At 49.2% G+C, this 13534-nt stretch overlaps 1 protein-coding gene across 3 annotated transcripts in view; it reads left to right on the top strand.

The window, feature by feature from the left end:
• Positions 1-332: 332 nt before the first annotated feature.
• The window catches only part of chrm2a (cholinergic receptor, muscarinic 2a), a 113552-nt gene continuing 100350 nt past the window's right edge, over positions 333-13534 (top strand). The window contains exon 1 of one of the 3 annotated variants that reach the window (XM_072485362.1): positions 333-497. The gene's annotated coding sequence lies outside the window, so the exon portion shown is untranslated. Of the gene's footprint in view, positions 498-4159; positions 4703-9932; positions 10494-13534 lie in introns of those variants that run through there. The other 2 variants (XM_072485361.1, XM_072485363.1) reach the window with 2 other exon arrangements.

Raw genomic sequence — 13534 nt, forward strand, 5'->3', positions numbered from 1 at the left:
GTGGAGGGGATGGGGGAGGGGTGGGGGATGTGAAGGGAGGGGGGTGGGAGGGGGGGGTGAGGGGAGGGAGGGGAGGGAATGGGGGTACGGAGGGGGTGGAGCAGGGGGAGGGGTGGGGGTGGAGGGCATGGGGGAGGGGGTGGGGGATGTGAAGGGAGGGGGTGGTGGAGGGGATGGGGAGGGAGGGGACGGGGGCGAGGGAGGGGATGTGTGTCCCTGGTACAGTCCCTGTGCTGTGGGGCAGGGTTGGAGGGAGAGGGTGAACATTGCCCCAGAGACCAGAGCTCGACTGCAGGATAGGCGGCGAGGATTGGCCTGAGGTTGCAAGTTTGTGATTGGCAGAGTCCCTGGTTGGGGATTTTAGTCGCTGGCGGCTGCGATCTGACGGTGGACATCATTTGAAAAGAGCAAAATTGTGGCAAGTCCGATGTGAAACATTGCTGCAAAGAGCACATCGCCAGGGAGGGAGGCACCCTCACTACCCCTCACCCTGGAAGGTAGGGACTGTGTGTGTGGTCCAGCGCAGCACCGACCCCCCCCCCCCCCCCCCTCCGCCCTCCTGACCCCCTCCCCCCCCCTCCCTCCTCCTCACTATCGGGGTGCCCGTTCAAGGGTCCATATCGTAGTTTCTGGGATGGACCCCAGCGCCAGAGTCCAGCCGCTGTCTAGCGGGAGCAGGTCCACATTCCCAGGGGGTTGGTCGGTTGGTCAGTGATTTGGGAAATGCTGAACATAGTTCTCAGGATGTCCAATGTGAAGAGAAATAGATTGAAAAGCTCTGGGAAATAGCAGTGTTGGCGAAAGGCGGAGTGTTGGGGTGGGTTCAGCTTCTGAATCCCAACTAGCAGCTGGTTAATGCAGTGGGCTGGGCGATTTGGGATGATTTAGCTGCCTGTTATTGGGGGTGATTTAGCTGCCTGTTATTGGGGATGATTTAGCTGCCTGTTCATAGAATTTACAGTGCAGAAGGGGGCCATTCAGCCCATCGAGTCTGCACCAGCTCTTGGAAAGAGCACCCTACCCAAGCCCACACCTCCACCCGATCCCCATAACCCAACCCAACACTAAGGGCAATTTTGGACACTAAGGGCAATTTTGGAAACTAAGGGCAATTTATCATGGCCAATCCACCTAACCTGCACATCTTTGGACTGTGGGAGGAAACCGGAGCACCCGGAGGAAACCCACGCAGTCACGGGGAGGATGTGCAGACTCCGCACGGACAGTGACCCAAGCCGGGAATCGAACCTGGGAACCTGGAGCTATGAAGCAATGGTGCTAACCACTGTGCTACCGTGCTGTTATTGTGGATGATTTCACTGCCTGGTATTGGGGGTGATTTAGCTGCCTGTTATTGGGGGTGATTTAGCTGCCTGTTATTGGGGATGATTTTGCTGCCTGTTATTGGGGGTGATTTACCTGCCTGTTATTGTGGGTGATTTCGCTGCCGGTTATTGGGGGTGATTTCGCTGCCTGTTATTGGGGGTGATTTAGCTGCCTGGTATTGGGGGTGATTTCGCTGCCTGTTATTGGGGGTGATTTAGCTGCCTGATATTGGGGATGATTTCGCTGCCTGTTATTGGGGGTGATTTAGCTGCCTGTTATTGTGGGTGATTTTGCTGCCGGTTATTGGGGGTGATTTCGCTGCCTGTTATTGGGGGTGATTTAGCTGCCTGTTATTGGGGGTGATTTCGCTGCCTGGTATTGAGGGTGATTTAGCTGCCTGTTATTGGGGATGATTTAGCTGCCTGTTATTGGGGGTGATTTCGATGCCTGTTATTGGGGATGATTTAGCTGCCTGTTATTGGGGGTGATTTTGCTGCCGGTTATTGGGGGTGATTTTGCTGCCTGTTATTGGGGGTGATTTAGCTGCCTGTTATTGGGGGTGATTTCGCTGCCTGGTATTGAGGGTGATTTAGCTGCCTGTTATTGGGGATGATTTAGCTGCCTGTTATTGGGGGTGATTTCGATGCCTGTTATTGGGGATGATTTAGCTGCCTGTTATTGGGGGTGATTTCGCTGCCTGTTATTGTGGGTGATTTCGCTGCCGGTTATTGGGGGTGATTTAGCTGCCTGTTATTGGGGTGATTTAGCTGCCTGTTATTGGTGGTGATTTCGCTGCCTGCTATTGGGGATGATTTCGCTGCCTGTTATTGGGGATGATTTAGCTGCCTGTTATTGGGGGTGATTTAGCTGCCTGTTGTTGGGGGTGATTTCGCTGCCTGTTATTGGGGATGATTTAGCTGCCTGTTATTGGGGGTGATTTAGCTGCCTGTTATTGGGGGTGATTTCGCTGCCTGTTATTGGGGATGATTTAGCTGCCTGTTAATTGGGGTGATTTTGCTGCCTGTTATTGTGGATGATTTAGCTGCCTGTTATTGGGGGTGATTTAGCTGCCTGTTATTGGGGATGATTTAGCTGCCTGTTATTGGGGGTGATTTCGCTGCCTGTTATTGGGGATGATTTAGCTGCCTGTTATTGGGGGTGATTTCGCTGCCTGTTATTGGGGGTGATTTAGCTGCCTGTTATTGGGGGTGATTTCGCTGCCTGTTATTGGGGATGATTTAGCTGCTTGTTATTGGGGATGATTTCACTGCCTGTTATTGGGGATGATTTAGCTGCCTGTTATTGGGGGTGATTTCGCTGCCTGTTATTTGGGATGATTTAGCTGCCTGTTATTGGGGATGATTTAGCTGCCTGTTATTGGGGGTGATTTCGCTGCCTGTTATTGTGGGTGATTTCACTGCCTGTTATTGGGGATGATTTAGCTGCCTGTTATTGTGGGTGATTTCGCTGCCTGTTATTGGGGGTGATTTCGCTGCCTGTTATTGGGGATGATTTAGCTGCCTGTTATTGGGGGTGATTTAGCTGCCTGTTATTGGGGGTGATTTAGCTGCCTGTTATTGGGGTGATTTCGCTGCCTGCCATTGGGGATGATTTAGCTGCCTGTTATTGGGGATGATTCAGCTGCCTGTTATTGGGGATGATTTAACTGCGTGTTATTGGGGGTGATTTCGCTGCCTGTTATTGGGGATGATTTAGCTGCCTGTTATTGGGGGTGATTTTGCTGCCTGTTATTGGGGGTGATTTAGCTGCCTGTTATTAGGGATGACTTAGCTGCCTGTTATTGGGGGTGATTTCGCTGCCTGTTATTGGGGATGATTTCGCTGCCTGTTATTGGGGATGATTTAGCTGCCTGTTATTGGGGGTGAGTTCGCTGCCTGTTATTAGGGATGATTGAGCTGCCTGTTATTGGGGGTGATTTAGCTGTCTGTTATTGGGGATGATTTAGCTGCCTGCTATTGGGGGTGATTTCGCTGCCTGTTATTGGGGGTGATTTCGCTGCCTGTTATTGTGGGTGATTTCGCTGCCTGTTATTGTGGGTGATTTCGCTGCCTGTTATTGGGGATGATTTAGCTGCCTATTATTGGGGGTGATTTCGCTGCCTGTTATTGGGGATGATTTAGCTGCCTGTTATTGTGGGTGATTTCGCTGCCTGCTATTGGGGATGATTTAGCTGCCTGTTATTGGGGATGATTTAGCTGCCTGTTATTGGGGGTGATTTCGCTGCCTGTTATTGTGGGTGATTTCGCTGCCTGTTATTGGGGGTGATTTCGCTGCCTGCTATTGGGGATGATTTAGCTGCCTGTTATTGGGGGTGATTTCGCTGCCTGTTATTGGGGATGATTTAGCTGCCTGTTATTGGGGGTGATTTCGCTGCCTGCTATTGGGGATGATTTAGCTGCCTGTTATTGGGGATGATTTAGCTGCCTGTTATTGGGGGTGATTTCGCTGCCTGTTATTGTGGGTGATTTCGCTGCCTGCTATTGGGGGTGATTTCGCTACCTGTTATTGGGGATGATTTAGCTGCCTGTTACTGGGCACAGGGTACTGCCTGTCCCGCTCTGGCAGTGCAGGGAGTCAAGTGCGTGTGGTTAACCCTGACCGCTCTGAACTCAGTCCAGGAATCTCATGGATGTGATGTTTCAGAAGGCGATTGGCAAATTGTTGTGCTGTAGTGTGGGCTATGTGAACATTGCTGATGTTTTAACTATTCAGATGCAGCTCTTTGTTTTATTGGCGGGCCCCAACCCACGTCACGGTAACAAATGCTCCACATATAAAGAGGCTGAATATTTCCCCCAGAAGCTCGGGAAACACTTCATGCGGGGGAGGTTGTGAGAAACCTGCAGCTTGCCCCCCCGAGCTCGCACCTTGCTGATTAACATGCTGGATGTCCCGGAGTTCCGTGTCCTTCCGAATAGCGGCGGCAGGAATGTCCCAGTTGTTGCTCCGTGTTAGCCGGGCTGGATTTTGTGGGGAATTCGCCTTGTTTGTGGAGCAGTGGTTGGTTCAGCTCGCTTCCCTCCACTGGGGCAGTGAGGAGGGACAAGGTACATGTGTCTGATGCTCCTCGTTGACTCTCTGACCATTGCAGCGGGTGAGTGCCGCTGTGGAGAGCGCCTCTCCGCTCGCCAGATCCGCATTGCTCCCAATCTGGCTGCAGATTGCTGCTCTTCGCTCTTTTCTTGGACGCTTCGAAACGGTTTGTCAGCCGACTGGATCTCCGAGCGGGTGGAAGGTATGAAGAGGGGGGACACTGGCACTGACACAGAGAGGGAACTCTGTCACTGTGAGGGTGCCTGAGGACTGGACGCGGGACTTCACTGTTTGAATATTACTTGAGGCGGACCGATTTCAGGTAAAAAAACAAATCAACCCAATTGGCAAATACTCGGCGTATCTAAGTGATTTGAAGGTTTTAATTCTCACCAGTAGAAACATTAGGAACATTTCCAAATATTCATTTAGAACAGGAACCTTCCTTGTCTCGATCTCATTCTCTGGGACAGACATAGAGCGAGATTCTTATTCCTTTAGCTTGTCTAACAGTCAGGATGAAGAAGGTGCTGTATTTAGGATTTAATCTTCTATTGATCAGTGAACTGTGGCTAATGGTGGCAGCCACAGCGCCTCTAGCACATGATCAGAATGTATAGTGATGATTGTGTTGGGAGAATGTCGGTGGGTTAATTAATCTCCATATCATGGTTAATTAATCAGTTTGACAGATACCAAAACTTAATAATGAAACTTTCACTTTTCCAATTCAATCCATTGGGACTAATCTCGGGATGACAGAGTTTGAAGGGCCAACTCCAAGGCGTGTTGGGAAAAGGGAAACCTGATCGTTCCCGTTGCCCGCAGTTCCCGGTGGGAATTTTCCAAATCAGTAATGAGGGAGAAAGGCAGGTTTCAGCCACATTGCAATGTCCCTCAGCCATCCAGACCACACACGGCGCATTTCACAATCACCAACTCCTCGCTGAGACGCAGCTTCCTTCCCAGCTGATGGAGGCAATGATTTCTGTCCTGGGAATGGTGGCTAAAAGCAGAGGGGCAAATCCGCAAAAGGTTACCCGCTAACTTTGTCCCCACCCGCCTCTTTCTCACTTTTGGCTGATTCTGGGCGGTTTTGTCTTTGTCCCTGGGGGCAGCTGCGCTGTCACTGGGCTGGAGTCAGTCCCACAGCTTTGGTTAAAGGGCGGTAGCTGATCTAACACAAAGGAAGGCTGACCCCCTGATGGTCACACTATTCCCAGGATGTGACCGGGAACACTGAGCCAGCCTCCCAGGGTGAAGTGTTCAGCACGGTGCCCAGGACCCAATCCCATTGAACCCTGAATCAGACAACCCGCTGTGGAGCCACAGTGCGGAACTGCCAATGTGGGAGTGCAGTCCACGGCGCGATTTCTAATCCATCAGCTACACAGGCAACTGCAGCAAGGTTAATGTCCCGGGGAGGGACGGGTCCGGAGGGGGGGGGGGGTCCTGGGGGTTCCGGGGGGTTCCGTGGTTTCCCGGGGGGTGCGGGGTTTCCCGGGGGTCCGGGGGGTTCCGGGGTTTCCCGCCTCTCATTTTAATCCACAAATCCTGACTGGGGTCCCCAGGGGGGCAGCACGGGGGGGGGGGGGGGGGAGCCACATCCCTGATGACCGCTGGGATGCTCATTTGGCCCTTTCCCGGATTAACCCACTTCTGCTGCGATCTGTTGTGGGGCGAGGGATCCGGGATCTGTTGTGGAGAGAGGGATCTGTTGGGTGGAGAGGGGGATCTGGGATCTGTTTTGGAGAGAGGGATCTAGGATCTGTTGTGGAGAGAGGGATCTGTTGGGTGGAGAGGGGGTCTGGGATCTGTTGTGGGGAGAGAGATCCGGGATCTGTTGGGTAGAGAGGGGGATCTGGGATCAGTTGTGGAGAGAGGGATCCGGGATCTGTTGGGTGGAGAGGGGGATCTGGGATCTGTTGTGGGAGATGGATCTGGGATCTGTTGTGGGAGATGGATCCGGGATCTGTTGTGGGAGATGGATCTGGGATCTGTTCTGGAGAGAGGGATCTGGGATCTGTTGCGTGGAGAGGGGGTATAAGCTGCAGGAACAGCCGCCTACACTTAGCCCCTGTATTGAGGGAGCGGAGTGCCGTCCGGCTCCCCATTCCCCCTCCCCTTCCCCCCTTACCCCACCCCTCCCCACCCCTCCCCTCCCCCTCCCCCCACTCCCTCCCTTCCCCCGTCCCCCCTACTCCCCCCTCCCGCAATATGAAGGGTTTCAGCCTCCCTCTGCTCCAACTCAGAATCAATGCGTCCTATTCAGTTGCAGCTGGTCTAAGACCCCCCCCCCCCCCCCCCCCCCCGCTGCAAGCTGGCAGTGACAGAGTGGGGGAAGAGTGGGTGAGGGGGGTTTGAATGGGAGAGGGCAATCCGCTCAGGGAGATTGTGGATGTTTCTGACTTGGCTTCACAAACATTCTGATGCAGAAAATCTCTTGATTTGTTTTCCAGCAGGTTGTGAGAGGGCGGCCTTCTATTCCTCATCCACCTGCCCCCGCCTGCTGTGTGACATGTCTGGCTGCAGATTTACATTGCAATGATCCCATGAGACACAGTTATCCAGATCCTGGAATTCGATTGGGAATCACCACTGTGGGGGTCGGGACAGTGTCAGACTGAACTCTGAACGCGGGTCTCCAAGTACCTGAAGGCCGGCGCCATCCATGCCTACACCAGCCCCCCCCCCCCCCTCCCCCCTCTATAACATTGGAAAATGGGTTAAAGTGGTTTCAGTGCATTCCGCGTCCATTAAGGACAGCTTGGGGGTTGTGACGTGCCTGGATTTCTAATGTCTACCCCACTGTTTCACCCCCGCACGAGTCTCAGTGACAAATCCCATTTATTATTGGAAAAAAACAATTCCCAGGAAGAATAACTTGTGTCTCATGTTAATGCCAGTCAGTCTGTCATTCTTTGTGCTAATGCTTTATCCCCGTCTCCATTACTTATCTTCATTTCTTCTCTCCTTATAGAAACATTCCTCCTTTTATTCCTTGAACTCCTCAGTATAAGATTTCTCCTAAAAGTCCTAACGAGGCCGTGACTGATCTTGAGTGGGTGATACTTGCAATGAAATCGAGGAAGGAAGGAGCGGGTGTTTTATTGAGCGGCTATTGTGATGTTCCTGACGGATGTACAGGACATTATTTTGTGCAGAGAGGTCAGGAGCATAGAAGTGAGCAGAGACACAGTGTCCGTCTTCACACCGAACCGATTGAATTTGAACCCCTGGAACTGCGACGCCCCCTATGGGGAGGCAGTGGCGCAGTGGTATTGTCACTGGACTAGTAATCCAGAGACCCAAAGTAATACTCTGGGGGAACCCGGGTTCAAATCCCACCGTGGCAGATGGGGAAATTTGAATTTAATGAATCCATCCTGTTCCCTTATGGGGGAAGTTTGAGGGTGGTGTAGGAGTGAGGGGTGGTTGAGGCGAGTGAGGGTAGTGTAGGAGTGAGGGGTGTTTGGGGTAGTGCATTCGGCGTCCATTAAGGAAAGTGGGGGTTGTGACGTGCCTGGAGTTCTGATGTCTATCTGTCGGAGTGAATGATGGGTGAAGGTTGGTGCTACTGAGTGTGTGGAACTAGAAATGATTGGCAATGAGACCGTGTGGGAGGAACGGTGTAGGAGGGTGAAGTGGGAGTGAGAGGTGAGTGATGTGCGAAGGATTGGGGATAGATGCACGCATTTCTGTGCAAGTAGCAGTGGCACGGGTAAGGTTTTCTTTTTCAATTTTACTTAAAGTTATTGGTTACTGAATTGTAAAGAGGTAAACACTCCCGTCCACATTCAGCAGAATGTTGTTTTGTTGACAGCTATAGTATCTATAGTCTTTGACTATCCTGTAACCAAGAAAGGGGCTGGTTTAGCACAGGGCTAAATCGCTGGCTTTTAAAGCAGCCCAAGGCAGGCCAGCAGCACGGGTCAATTCCCGTACCAGCCTCCCCGAACAGGCGCCGGAATGTGGCGACTAGGGGCTTTTCACAGTAACTTCAATTGAAGCCTACTTGTGACAATAAGCGATTTTCATTTCATTTCATTTCATTTCAATTAATATCAAAATCGGCAATGAATTCTCCATGATCTGAACTGTGACCCTAATTGATTGCCAACTCGTTTGGAAAATGTGTCACGAAAGGTACCGGCTTGGAAAGTCTTTGAAGCAGGAGGTGCGAGCGACCCCCCCCCCCCCCCCTGCTCAGTGTGGTGTGTGCGCCCCCCCCCCCCCCCCCTGCTCAGTGTGGTGTGTGCGCCCCCCCCCCCCTGCTCAGTGTGGTGTGTGGCGTCCATTCCTAAAGGAATGTCAGGATGGGAATGAAACATTGCTTACACAATTGGTGCAGTTAAACAGACGAAGTGCAGTGAAAGATTCAGTCTAACTGCCTTGGACTCCTACAATCACACTGCTGCTATATCTGCCGTAACTCCAGGGCAAAAACATTGGGTTTCGAATGAAATGGCTGGAGAGCACCTGGAGGAGGCAATCACGTAGTGTTTCTGTCTCATCGTCCGTCCAGCATCAATCAAAGACAATGAAGTCAAAAGTACAGAGGGAGCCAGTGACTGGTGACCAGAGCATGTTAAATATATCACTGCGCTTTTCGCCAGGCTGTAACCCCGCTCCGATGTTTAACTTCGCTTCACATCAATGAGAAGGAAATGGGCGCTGGTGTCGAATGAGTGACTGATTCAATGGCCACGTTGCACCGTCTCCCACAGTTGAACTAATCCCCTGGTTCTCGAGACATTTCTAACTTATCGCTGGGAGCAGCAGTCGCTGCACACAGAAACATGTAGCGGGTCACGAGCAAGCTGTACTATTGCTGCGGCACCGTGTGCGTGCACTCAATGAATGGAACCTTTCAAGGTATTGTCTCGGCTTGTGAGATGATAAAATTAAAAGTCTGACTTCTGCACCAGATGGGGATAAGTCACAGGGTCCGAATGCGGAGTTGCCGGCGTTGGACTGGGGTGAGCACAGTAAGAAGTCTTACAACACCAGGTTAAAATCCAACAGGTTTGTTTCAAATCACTAGCTTTCGGAGCGCTGCTCCTTCCTCAGATGAGAAGCTGTGACTTTAACCTGGTGTATAAGATTTCTTACAGAATCCCAAAGAAGAGTGAGAGAAACATAGGTTCTGCCAATACAAATATGTTTAATTAGTTTCTTAAATAGAGACTTGATCGTAAAATCAGAGTGAAATGTAGTCAGCTAAATCAGTCGAAGGTTTTCGTGACGAATATTAGAGTTCCTGGTTTCTCTTTACCAGGAGAGATCATGGAATGTGGCGACTAGGGGCTTTTCACAGTAACTTCATTGAAATGTTAATGTACGCCTACTTGTGACAATAAAGATTATAATTAGCGGGCGTCCTGTGGAGGGTGAAGCAATAGCGCAAGTTTCACCAGACTCTCAAGGTAACTTGAACATGTGGGCTGGTCTTATTCAGTGATATCATTTACTGGGACATTCATAAAACACACATCCTGTTTTATGGGGACGTGCCCGCACTGCGATGCTGGACTGCTGTTTATTGCTGGATGCGAGGATGCAAACAGACTCAAGTGAAGCTTTTAGGACCGGTTTTGTTCACCCGGTGCTGTTTGGGCCACTGATATAAAAATGTTTTTGCTGAAGGCGGTGCCGGAGGATCAGAGATTCGCCACCAAGCTTAACAACCTCCATAATCTTTCCCATTGTCTGCTGGGGATATTTGCCATCACTCCGTGGAGATCACTCCGGGCAAAATATCTCCTCAATAATATCCTGAGCTGGAAAACCAATTCTGGAACTGAGCTCCTGACTGGTATATTCTCGGGACAGTTTATTTCAGCTCACAGATCATTGATTTTCTGGCTTTGAAGTCTATTTTCTTTATAGAGGATGCGTAATGTTTAAAGATGACAATCTTCCTTTCTCCTGTCCTGTCCCATCTGACCAGCGAACAAGATGTTCTGGACCATTGACCTGCGGTAAAGGCTGTCAGATTCCAGTGCCATAATAGAAATGGGCTGCCCTTTGAAATATTGCCCCTCGCATATATTAGGACATCATTACAAAGTGAAAGATTAAAGAGCTCGTTTTGGTGTATTTCTGTAAATAAGGTGAGTCACACTAATCTGATTTGAATAGTCCCTTTGAACTCTGATCAGATTAATTCGAGCACATATATCGGCTGTTTGAGGGATGTGCTGGTATGTTGCGGACTGTGCTGTGGAGGCGCTGCGGGTGGGGGCTGTTGCGGACTAAGCTGTGGAGGCGCTGCGGGTGGGGGCTGTTGCGGACTGTGCTGTGGAGGCGCTGAGGTTGGGGGCTGTTGCCCGCGGGTGGGGACAACCAAGAAGTTCGCAAATCAGAGAATTAGACATTTCCATCAAGCACATTCGACATGACAAAAGATACATCGAGTGAAACTATCCCCTGTCACTCATTTGACTGTCTACAGCGACTATTACAAACCGCATGTTCAGTCTATATGTGTTAGTCTCTGCCAGCAGTATGTGTTTGATGTTATTGTGTAGATATGTGAGTGTTAGGGAGCTGGTGCAGGTTACACCATTGACTGTTTACCAATATCACTGTTATTGTACTAATGTGTAACGGCAGGAAACTTACTCTTTGTCATTTTCTTGGCATCAGATTTTCAATCAAAATGTAATACTTGAAGCCTGTAATAACAAGCAGCAGGTCCAACCATACATGTATAGGAGACAGACGGGTTATTATTTCAGGCACAGATACCTCTCAGAACAATCGGATGGGGTGTGTAACCCAAATATTAACCTTTTCTCCCATTCATAGATGCTGAGGAGCGAAGAGCGTCTTTCCAGAATTTTCCATTTCAATTCCGTATACCGGTATTTTAGCAATGGCAGGACAGGATAACTAGCCTGGGTTGGATAGTTTCATCAGCTTGTAACTGTCGATAATTATTTATATATATATAAGTGCCTAAAATCTCTTGTGTTAATCACCTTTAAATGTGATTAACCGTCTGTCAATGTGTATAGTTGTATCTGAATGAATGGTTCTGTGTGTGTGTACACTGCCACTGTGTTAGTACATGACAGCTATATACATGCAATCTGTTATCTGCATATACACGCGTTACTATTTGGCTGATGTCGCCACGTGCAAATTCAATGGTTTGGGATGACCTTTCTGAACTTCCCTCCGGAGGTTTAGCGGATTTAAAATTGAATGTAGACTGCTGAACATGTTGGTGCGACACTCCACTGATTTCAAACAGACTGTTAGAGGTGAGTGTGTACTCAAATAATGGACAGATCATTATCATCCAAGAACAATGTTGGTTGTGTCGAGCCTAAATGAGGTCTAACCAAGTTAGCTCAATCTCACCCACTAAAACACAGAGGAAGTCAGACTAAATTGTAGAGCTTCATTATATTATGCCTCATTTTGTTGTTTCATTCATTTACGGGACGTGGGCATTACAGGCTGCGCCAACATTGTCCACCTTTAATTGCCCCTGAGGAGGTGATGGTGACTGACCTCCTTGAACCGCTGCGGTCCCTCAGGTCTCCGGGCACCCACAGCAACGTGAAGACCATTCAGTCCACAACTAGGGGGTCATAGTTTGAGGATAAGGGTAAACCTTTTCGGACTGAGGTGGGGAGAAATTTCTTCACCCAGAGAGCGGAGAATCTGTGGAATTCACTCCCACAGAAAGTAATTGAGGCCAAAACATTGTGTAATTTCAAGAAGGAATTAGAGACAACTCTTGGGGCTAAAGGGATCCAGGGATATTGGAGGAAGGCGGGATCAGGGTATTGAACTTGAAGATGAGCAATGAACATAATGAATGGTTCGAAGGGCCGAATGGCCTCCTCCTGCTTCTATTTTCTATTTATTTTTCCGAGTCCGGTTTCTTAAGAGAACTGTCATTGATTCGGATGTGACTCAAAGTGAATCTTGATGTGTTCCTGTGTTAACCGCCTGTATCAACGATTGGATGTTAAATATGAGTTTGTATAATGTGCAAGATCACAGCAGTTTCCATTGTCCAAGAAGACCCCGAGTGGGGACTTTATGAGGATTGCAGGTTGATATACAAGGGCTTGTTTGTGGACAGCACAGGAATTAATGGTTTGCTCAGTAATTTTCTCAAGTGTCGCCGATTGGAAATAATGGACGATTCTATATCATGCACTAATTTGGGAACCATTTATCTTTCCTGTTATATTGTTACAGGCTTGAAATCTTTTAGCCTTAGGTTCTGTTTGATTATAAAAACTATCTAATGAGACAAAATAGCTAACACAGAAAATAAATCGTGTTAGCATTGCCGGGAGAAGACTATTAACCACTGTCCACCTTCTCTATTCCCTGAAACCATTCTCCCCCAAACGCCTGGAAAGTATTTATTTGGTCACTAAACAAGATTTCACCCCAACACCTTTCCAATTGCCCAAGGCCTCTGTGCGGCGGCCTGGTTGGGGCTAGATAGGCTTGTCAGCAAGGTAACAACTCCATATTAATCATGTTTTGAAAAAGCGATAAACTGAAAGCTGCCTTGTATAGTGCCCTGACATGCAAGTGACCCCAAACCCTTGGAAATGGGAACAGTGCTCAGCCGGCAGTTACCAGCAAGATCTTGGATCCCAGTTTTGGATTTAAGGATTTCTTTAGTTCCAGAGCGTGGGAGTGAGGGATAGAATTGCACAGCACTCGCCTCCGTGCCCCGAAGCCGCTTCTTCCTGCATGCTCCCCCCAGGGCGGAGAACCAGGGCAGTGGGATGACATTAATACACTGTGGCGATGGACCTTTGAGCACCGCGGCTCCTGCCAAGAGTAATCTACATTCGCGCCATGGGACGGATTATTTTGCAGCCTTGAAATTCAATTTATCTGAAAGGTAATTTCATATTGAAATGGTTACAAAACTGTATTTGTTCTGTCTTTTGAAAAAAAAAGGTCTGTCACTTTTTCTAAGAACCAATGTATTCAGTATATTTGGGACCATTTCTAACATATCAATTTCGGGGCAAAAATTCCAGTTAGTCTCAGGATATTTACAAATCCTTTGCTTTTCCATCGCCTCTCATTTCCATTCTCCCCTGGCTGGTAACTGCTCTAACTGGGAACAGGCAGCAACATGTAGGGAAGAGGAAAACTGTTACTTTGG

Source organism: Scyliorhinus torazame, chromosome 19 (genome assembly GCF_047496885.1).
Source record: "Scyliorhinus torazame isolate Kashiwa2021f chromosome 19, sScyTor2.1, whole genome shotgun sequence".
NCBI classification, from domain to species: Eukaryota; Metazoa; Chordata; class Chondrichthyes; order Carcharhiniformes; family Scyliorhinidae; genus Scyliorhinus; species Scyliorhinus torazame.